This window comes from Austrofundulus limnaeus, unplaced genomic scaffold (assembly GCF_001266775.1).
Source record: "Austrofundulus limnaeus strain Quisiro unplaced genomic scaffold, Austrofundulus_limnaeus-1.0 Scaffold102, whole genome shotgun sequence".
Classification (NCBI taxonomy): Eukaryota; Metazoa; Chordata; class Actinopteri; order Cyprinodontiformes; family Rivulidae; genus Austrofundulus; species Austrofundulus limnaeus.
Genome location: NW_013952504.1, coordinates 929,994 through 940,698, shown reverse-complemented (window position 1 = coordinate 940,698; position 10,705 = coordinate 929,994).

The window sequence follows — 10,705 nt, the reverse complement described above, 5'->3', positions numbered from 1 at the left end:
GTGAGCGTGCATACAGGCCATGGTGGTTCAGTGCATTACTTATTGTTTTCTTTGAAACAATTGTACCTGCTAATTCTTTACAAAAATGGCTTCTTTTACTCCTCTCTCAAACCAACGTTCCTCCCTATCAAGAATGAGAAAAAGAAGCCATTTTTGTAAAGAAAGACCGTCCATCATTAAACAGAGGTGGGGGCCTCCATTTTCAGCTGTCCCCCTCCTACAGCGCTGCCATTGGCAGTATCATTCCACCCCCTGTTAACAATAGGTGTTAATTAGGTGTGAGCGATAGCCATGTGATGTGAGTATCAGTCATCTGTGAGCGATAGCCATGTGATGTGAGTATCAGTCACCTGTGAACGATAGCCATGTGATGTGAGTATCAGTCACCTGGAGGCAGGACTCAAAAGCCTGAATTTTGCCTGAAACTCTCAGACTGAAGAAGTCTCTTGCAGGAGAGACGAAACGTTTCATTAGAGAAGAACCCGTCCAGAGGACCTATACAATTTTTTCTCTTTTTTTATTCAGAGTAGCTTTGAAGAGATGCAGTAAAGTGCTGCATGAACAAGTGTGAACGGGTAAATTAGGGCACCAATTGTGTTGTAAATCACTTTGAGTAGCCTGGTTGGCTAGAAAGGTGTCAAATAAGTACAGTCTATTTACCAATTCAAGTGGGCTGCCACAAACAATCCACCTCAGAATGACACAATGAAAAGACCTGATAAGTGGAACCGAGTGAGCTCACACAGACAGTTTTTCAAAGAGAAAGTGTTTTTATTTACAGGTGCTGTATCGTTTGGACCCAGGGCTGAGGGGAAAGCAGAACAAGGTAAGTAACAGTTCCAGAAAGTCTTTACTTAGGATAAGTAATGAATGATTTGTTAGTTTTTCTTCTTACAGGTTTTGGTGAACTCAGTCTGGCAAGACCAGGGGAAATCCAACAGAGTGTCTGATCTTCAGCAGAGTGACCTGAAGTCCAATACAGGTGAGTGGCACAGTGAGTTCAATCCTTCAGTGGTAGTGCAGGAGGTGAACATGGTGAAACTTCCTTGTGAGCAGTCCGTGGTTAAAAAGTGACAAAGCTTGGTCCTGGACAAGAACAGAGATTAACATTACAAAAGCGATGACTAGAATACAAAAATCTATGAGGCTTAGTAATTACCAAATTGCAAAGATGCATCAGCAAAGACTAAACGTGGAGTGAGCCTTAAAAAGGATCCTGAGCTTGATACCAGCGACCACCCGCAGCTGACATCAATCAGACAGAGGGAGCTCCAGCAAAATACCGATTGTGTCACAGAAACAGCAACTATAACCCAGTTTGCAGGTGTTCATACAAAATCTTTCAATGTTGCATAACATTATATTCCAAATTTGCTCAAAAGTGATAAAACTATTAATAGTTGAAATTTAAATTGCTGACAGTAAAGCAGTGTGTGATCTGCAGTCCTTCAAGGGATGCTAGACCTTTAGTTTCAGCATAATTTCACAAACAAATGACTATCAGCAGTTTTGACTTTTTATTTATTACACACACAATAAAAGATGTTATCTAATCCGGTGTCTCTAATAATTCCGTACTGGAATATTATGTTTGGGACAGGCACTAAGCATAAAGCATCACTTCTTCCCCTTGGCCTTAATTTTAGGAAGATATCAACAGCTAACCTCATTCGGAGACTTTCCCCTGCTTTGTTACATAACAAAAGCTGCCATCTTAGCCAAGTAGAGCAGATCCCAGTTCCCTATTGTCCATGCATTAATTAATTGTAGTAAATGTCAGTAGCTGCTGGCGAGGGAACAGGCGATTAAAGGCAGTCATCATTTAGCAGGTCATGATTTTGATAAGGGCAATTAGAGCACAAGCTGTTGGAGAAAATCGATGGGCAAAGGAAGAGGCTGCCTCGCAGAAATTATCCGAGCTTGGTCTTGTTGTGTTCGGAGGGGAAGAGACAGAGCAGGAGGAAGCATCGCAACAAAAATTCATCAAAACTAATCAGAGATGAGTAGCCATGATCCTTGAGGTGTCATCATTTCTAATAAAAACTGCTCTATAGCTGCTGATGGATAGTTAAACTGACGGGACAGGAAGCCTTGTTATGATGTTGTTCAAATACAGCAAAGAAAACCCCAAAAAGCTGAAGTCAAAACACTCATTTATATCCATATCTGTCTCTGCAATACACATAAATGGCTTCCCCTGCTTCCTGCTCCCTGAACATTCATTTCCATTTCTCTGATTAGTGTCCACTGGCAGGTTTTAGGTCACGTGCATGTGAGTTATACCAATAACAGATAAAGCATCCTGTGGTAATAAAATACTCCAGTGTTGACGAATGGCAGTTCCCTTCAATCAGGTTTGATTAGGTTAACCATCTTCAAATGTCTCATCAAGGACTCAAGGAAAACTTGAACAGTTTAGGTATAATTACTTCACTCTTTCTCAAAGTATGATTAAAAGCTCTCATCTGCCATATGTGCCTATGAAGAACAAATAAGATCTGAGGTATTAAATTAGTCAGGGAATTAAGATGTACTTCACGATGCGTAGACTATTAGTTTAGCAGGAATGACATAAAAAAGATCAAACAGACTGAGCTTTTATACAAAATTTGTCTCCTTTTTATTTTTAAAGGAAGAGGATAAAAGTCATTGTCCTCACTGTGTGAATGGAAGTTTTAGTGAGAACAAAGAGAGGAATACTGGCATTTTTTTCTCTAAAAGAACAATTCTGGAGAGTAAATCTTAACCCATTTGTCAGCCTTGACATTTTAGTGTATCCTGCTTTAGAAATTTTGGATAAAAGTTTTTTTTTCACATTACAGCAAGAGTAACGTCTAAAAAATCTCAACCTTTTTGTGCCAGACTGTCTCATGATAATGGAGAGAAAATCTGAAGAACAGAAGATGAAGTGCTATCATGGTAAAACACAAATATGCTGGTATGTTTAATTTGGGTCACTAATTTGTTGAATCTTGTCCTCTGTTCTTTGTTTTAGAAGTGTCATTGTAAGTACATGTCAACCCCTTTGGAGATTTACCTGTATCTTGACCCCCATAAATCCATAATTTTCACAATAAATCCAAAGTTCTTTCAAACTATTTAATGGTGCAGGGGGTGGGGGATGTTGGCGTGGATTAGAGGATGTGGTGACACAGTTACAGTAGTAGCATCTGCATAGAAACAGAGAGGGGAGGATGGGGAGGTGGCAAGATTATTTTAGACTTAAATAAATCTGAAAGGTTTTGAAAAAAAATCCCCAAAATCAAGCCATACAACTTGACATGTACATAAGTAGCTTCAAAGTTCTACAACAATAGTCCAGATCTTTTAAAGTGTGGTTCTGTGAAAATGTTTTGACCAGTTATATCTAATCCTATTGTTTTTAATTTTTCCACAAAACTCTCTTGCAAAAGTTGGAAAGTATCCTTTTTTTGCTTTGCTTTTTGCTTTTCCATTTTGCTTCATCAATCAAAGCCTCAAGGTTTCCTTGATGGATATTTCCTCTCTTGCCTAATTTGTTTGGCAACCTAATTGGTTTAGCAGTGCCTTTCTAATGTTATCAAGGATGTGAATTGTTTTTAATTTCCTGCAATACTCTGTCATTTTCCATGAATTTTTCTTTCAAATTTTTAGTTGTTGTTTAATCTAATCTGGTTCTCCAGTAATCAGAGTTTAAACCTAAAAACGTATTGTATTTTTTTCTAAGATTTAGTGGAGTTTGACAAAAAGCCATTTTTTAATCTAATGATTTTTCATTCTTCATTTTAAGTACAATTTTGATCAAATAACATTCACATTTCTTGAACATCAGAAGTTTGTACTCTGCTCTGGTTTTCATGAGAATCATCAAGTCAACCTGTTCCTTCTGGTATTTTTTCCACAAATTCTTTATTTTTGTCATAAATGTGCATGTTGTTTCACTGAACACAAACATCAGAAAGGTAATGTTAGCCTCAAGTGAATTTTCTGGTTTGTGATTTTGCTTTTTCCCTCCCTGTAATGGTCTCCCGTTTTACCAAAACAACTGGCAACATTTTGTATTTGGTCGAAAGCTGCTGTCATTTTAGGGCAATTTGAGTTGTTAGTTTGTCTAGTTGTCCTTTCATTTTATCTCTTTTTCTTTGCTTTGCTCACCTTGCAGTAGTTTTCCACTACACTGTCAGCCATTAACTCACTCACCATGGGGAGAAAGCAAAAAGGGAAAGTGTTCATCCCCTACTGTACTGTTTTATACTGACACCAGTCTGAGACATGAAATGGCTTTTTAATGTTATTTTTACCCTCATTCGTTGGGTTAAGGCTAAATTTGCAACTTTTATTTTATAAGAGTTCTTCACTCTGCCACTCTGCACAGTCAGTCACAGGTCCTAATGTGGAACAATAATAATAAAACTATAATTGTTGCACTTTTCTTAACAAAGTTGCAAAGAGAAATAACTGAGGCAAGTTTGAATGGTTAGATGCTCAGAACAATGATAAATATCAGACATTTCCAGAGGTTAATGTCTTGTTAAGCCACTGAAATTTTCTGGGATATTTAGATTCCCATTTAAGGAGGCTGTAACACAGACATCCTGCTTCTGAAAAAAAAAAAAAAAACAATCTGTGAGTTACAGCACCTAGCCTTAAAGTCTGGATGAGAATTGAATTAGCCTGAAAAATGCCTGATGCCATAAAGACACCCGGAAAAGAAACATGTTTTTATAGCAGTTGATGGTTTTAAACCTGGTTATTTTAAGACATGAGTAGACATTTGTTCGTTATGGGAAAAAGGCTTGTACTTGCCCTTTAAATTTCACAAAATGGAATGATTGGCATCTATCAATATAACCACATCTTCCTTTCCCCACTGTAGCATTTTCCTGCATATAAATAATCATTTCTGATTAGATTTCACTTGTTCCTATGACAACGGCTCAAAAAAGGAAGAAAACCCCCACTTTGACTTCAGACTATTTTCTAAAGATTTTTGCATGGAACTTCCTTTGTGGCTCGAATTAACATATCTCACACAAACCCCCACCAGACGTCCTGACACCTTACTGTTAACAGATAAGAAATGCCACATTCCTGTTCCAAACCCCACAAGTTCTGTTGTGACCTCATAAGCACAAGACTGTTGGTTCCTCTTCAAAGGGATCATAAATGCCTTTAACCAGACTCTTCGGCGTGACTGAGAACAAAGGACATACATTCTTCATTAAATGTGAAAAAAAGAACAAGATTGAATGTTTTCATACAACTGTCTGTTTTCATATGTCTTAATCAAAGAAATGTGATTTACCTGTTTCTTTTTACAAAAAGAACAAAACCCATTGAAGCTCTACTGTGTTCTCTTTTTAACCATTTGCCCACTAAGGACTCAGTGTGGTAACTGTGTGGTGTTAATTGTTTTGATGAAATGTTCTCCTGAAGAAGATGTGTGTTTTTATTCCATGATTTAATCCTTAGAAACTTTAGGACTTGAGTTTTTAATTAAAAATGTGTGACACCCTTATTTTACTGAGGTAAGCAGATGTCTCTCCCTTTAATTAGATGCAAAATAATTAAACTAAAACACTCCCTTTTTCTTTGTCCTGAAGTAAAGTTTTCCCTCCAAAACAGATTTGATTTGTTAAAAAACTTTTTCCTGTAAAAGGTGTAACATTTTTATTGGCCAACTAAAACCTTGACTCCGCCCATAACAGAAGTTTTAAAAGTTAGTGCAGCTCCCGACAGAGAGTAAACAGAAGAAGACCGACAGAGAAAGATAGTTTTTCAACATCAGAAGCCAGAAACAGCTTTCCAGAAGCTCAGCAGAGGCCCTGCCTGCCAGCCCTTCCCCATGGGCTGGGCAGGATGGTGGCCCTTCTGCATCTCCCGCTGGTTGAACGAACAGCCAACGTTTAATATCGACTCAAAGCCTGAGTTTGGTTTTATAGAAGTTAAATGAGCTAACTGTAACTCGTGCGTCATTTTTAGTTCATTTTTCTCTACAAAGTTGAAATCAAATTAACAAGTTTTGCAGCCACCTGGGGAGGACCGGACCCCGTTGTCACCAGCTSACCACCCACCTTTCTGACTGAAGGGCCAGCAGCTGAACAGACACCCTGAGTGTCTGACCGGCCACTACACTGAAGCAGTTCTTTGGGGAACATCACCTGAGATCCTTCGGTCAGCCGACGACTACTTCTGGTACCGCTATCAGCAGGGCAAAAGGGTAAAAGTGAACATTTGTCTTGGTGACACACAGGTGCTCAGACGTAATTTGATTCTTATCTTTGTATGAGATTTGATAAACTAAACGATTTTTCTCCTCCATTTAACTAAGACCCTTAGTTTAAAAAACAGCTATAAGCAAAACTCACCTCACCTCATTCCAAGCATCAAACTCACCTCTCAGTGTTTATTTTATTTGTTTGTTTGTTTGTTTGTTTGTTTATTCACTTGTGATTGCAAACTCTGTCAGTTTTACCTGGTTCAACATGTCATCAGTCATTACTCACCATAGTTGTAAATACATTTAATCTGTAAATAAATGGCCCGTGAAGAACGTGCCAACATAAGCTAATGTCTCTTTTGTATCTTGATTGTATTATTGGTTCTGATAAGGACAAGAACTCATCGAGCGATTTTGGGTACATTTATTGTGAGACTGATTACAATAAAGTTACAGGTTTTCGTCTCTTTCCTGGGTTAATTTTTGACCAAATTAAGAGTGTGGTGCCTCGAGGTAAGATAATTTGCGTATTTAAATAACTCACAAATTATCCATTTTAGAATATACCCAAAACCCCTACACCAAAGACATTTTCCTTTTGGGGGTGGCTGTGACAGAGTGGTTAGGGGAGTCATCCTGGAACCGGAAGGTCACCGGTTTGATCCCCCATTCCAGGTGTCTCAGTTACTGTGTCCTTGGGCAAGACACTTCACCCCTAATGCCTCTGATGTGTGTCCCATCAGTGTATGAATGTAACTGGCACTGGTTAGTCTCCATAGTTGATTGTACGTTAGAGGTGTGCCAAAAAACCGATTCACATAAGAATCTAGATTCTTATTTACTACGATTCAAAATCGATTTAAAATTTTTCAAAATCGATTCTAAAGAAAATAAAACAAATCCGATGAAGTCTCCCCTGAAGTTGCGGTGAAGTCTCGCGTCATTACAAAATTACGCGAGACTTCACCAGGCAGTAGGTTCTTGGACGTACGCATGCACGGAAAGTTTCAAAACAAATGGAGGAAAGAGAGATTCGACCGGTACCATCTTCGTTGAAGGCAAAAATATCGACACATTTTGGTTTTTACCAAATGCCGGGGAAGACTAAGCTTGACAAGAACTTCATAGTGTGCAAGGTTTGCAAAATGAAGATCAAATATTTCGGCAACACAACAAATGCGCGGGCTCACATAACCAGGCATCACCCGGAGTTAAAGGATTCGGAGCAGAGTCAGCCACCACCAGCAGCAGCAGACCAACGCACACTGCAGTCCTTCACCAAACTGTCCGCCAATTCGGAGCGGGCAAAAAAAATGACCAGGCCTATCGCACGCTTCATCGCCAAAGACTTACGGCCTTACAGTGTGGTGGAGAACGAGGGGTTCGTATACATGCTGCGGACAGCGGAGCCGAGGTATGCCATACCATCCCTTAAGTTTTTCACTGAAACAGCTGTGCCACAGCTTTATGAAGAAACTAAAAAAAACTTGAACACAATTCATGTCCAGTTGTCTTTCATGATTTTCTGAAAATCATACAATSAGTTGCACAGTTGTGGACAGTTCTTATGTTGCAGGAGACACTTTTATGAAAAATGTAGAGGCAGCTACTTTACTGGTGCTATTTTTGAGTTAAATAAGTTTTATTTTCAGTTGTTATTCTTAAAGCTACTGAAAAATATTGGTCGTTCATTTGTGCAAAAGTAGTGTTCCATGTTRTATTTTTGGTACTGCAACTTTCCTGTGGAAAGAAAAGTGCATGTTGTTCAAYTGTAGCACTTTATTTACAAAGCAATTTATTTTTGTTCCAACTTATTTCATAGCTGTGGTCCAGGCATGATTTTTTTTAAAAAGGCACTTTCGTTAAAATTTAAAAGGCAGCATGTTTAATTGCATTATTTTTTTTAATGATTCACTTTTATTTTTGTTACTTGAGCAGTATGTTATATTGCCTTTATGCAACGGTTGAAAAAGTTACTTTTAAGCTGATATGTTCAAAACTTATTAAATGTGAAAAAGACACTTTATTATATGTATTTGTCATTCTGTCTTGCAAATCTGACCGGAGTAGATCATGCAGATTCTATAGATTGAAGCAGAATCTTTTATAAATCGAAAATCATTTTGAATCGGAAATCAATTTCGAATCAAATCGTGGCCCCAAAAATCGGAATCGAATCGAATCGTGACATAGTAAAAGATTCCCACCACTATTGTACATGTTAGCTTTGTAGGAGATCTGATAGAGTGCTGTGTGAGTGGGTAAATGAGGGCACAGATAGTGTGAAGCACTTTGAGTATCCTGGTAGTGATGTTCAATACTGCCAAAATTCTTTTCGATACTGATACCAAGTAAAATGTGGCTGATATCGGTGATACTGATCCGATACTGATACTTTGTGATAACATACATAATGTGTCTGGTAAATCTTAAAAAGTTGCATTTTTCAAATAACCTCTTTATAAATAATACTGTACATGAGAGAGTAATTTATTTAATTTAAAAGTCTTTCAGAACTTTGTGACCTAACTTTATATTTGTTTAGCACAATTCTTGTTCTAAAGAAATCTAATAATTTTCAATAGTGAATAAAAGTGAGAAAAAATATTCTAAAAGTTGTTACGTTGTATATTTTGTAGCAATGTTTGTGGGTTTGCAAGAAGGTCCCTGGCCAGAGCTAATCCTGTTTGGAGGGCCATGGCATGAAAAAGTTTGGGAACCCCTCATCTAGAATGTAATTACAGTCAACTGAAGCAGATTTTATGTTAAAATGACCTGCCGTACATCGACAGACTAACTGACTGAACACATGCCACTGTGCTTATGCATTACTCAAGCGGAAGAGAAGGTAGTTCCCTCCAACTGCATATGATTTAGACATGATTTGAATAGTTTAGTTGTTTTCCACTATTTTCCTGTTAATGATATAAATTATGTGAAATAACTAAAGTATCGATATTTTGATTTTGGTATTGATTCTAGAACATAAAGTTGTGGTATGGGTAGTATTGATATTTCAGTATTGATCCGCACATCACTATATCCTGGTTGGGTAGAAAGGCGCTATACAAGTACAGTCCATTTACCATTTTGTTCAAATGATAAAAAACAAAAATGTTTCTGTTTATTTTATTAGTTATTGCCAAAATTCCTCTCACTAGTACTCAAAATATGCGTCAAGGATCGGAATTAACTACTGCCACACCAACATTTTAGTTCAATTTTTATAATATTCCTGAATATAATACCAGTTATAGCTGTCTTTGTTTTTCAAAGTCAGTTATTTGTGGCAGCCATCTTGAATCAGGTTGACTGCAAAAGATAACCAGTTGTAAAGTACAGCCAATATTTTTTGCAAGTTTCCTTAAAACTGGTTTAGTGGTTCATGAGATATTTTGGTAAAAGACAAACATGCCCCCCCCCCCAACACACACACACACATACAGTATACTACGTCTCATTTTTTTATTTTATATCCTAATCCTGACCATTTACCCTAAAATTGACCTCACATGTACCTACCTGACCCCAAAACTAACCCTAAACTCAATTCACGCCTTGGTCCTAAACCCAACCCCCCACCCAAAATCAGCCTCTGAAGTCGTGGGGGCCGGGCTTTGGTCCCCACACGGAGCATATACGGTCCCCACAATGTTGTATTTTCCGGAGAAATTGTCCCCACCAAGTAGCAATAAAAGCCCCCCCCCCAAACACACACACACACGCACACCTTGGTCCTAAACCACCCCCCATCCCCCCAAAATCAGCCTCTGAAGTCGTGGGGACCAAGCTTTGGTCCCCACAAGGAGCGTCCAGTCCCCGCAAGGCAGCACTTTCTTAAAAAATCGTCCCCACCAAGTAGCAAAAACAAGTCACACACACACACATACACGTTTGTTGGGGACCTTCCATTGACTTCCATTCATGTTTTCTAGACTTTATATCCTAACCCTGACCATTTATTCTAAAATTACCCTCACCGGTACCTACCTGACCCTAAAACTAACATAAACCTTGGTCCTAAACCTAACCCCACACCCGTAATTTGCATTTGGACCCGTGGGGACCTAGCCTGGCCCTTTCCTTCCTACGCAGCTCCGCTCAATCCTAGTTTCCTTCTCTGCTCCNACACACACACACACACACACACACACACACACACACACACACACACACACACACACACACACACAAACAAACAAAACCTTATCTTCCAACTTTCCCTTTATGTTTCAAGCAGTAATGAATTCGTGTTTGCTATACAATGGATTTTTTTTTTGTGTGTTCCTAGCTGAAAAACATTCCGGCTGGTAAACAAATTGTCAGAGTAACTGTTCTGATTTAATCTTTTATGACACTAAGAGTACATTTGTCAATTTAATTTCCTAAACATTTTTTATATTTGCATCTGCTTTTAAAAACATGTTCATAAAAAGCTATTTTTTTAATTTAAGGCAGATAGTGAAAATTAAATTGATTTTGTTTTACTCACTCCACTTTGCGTAT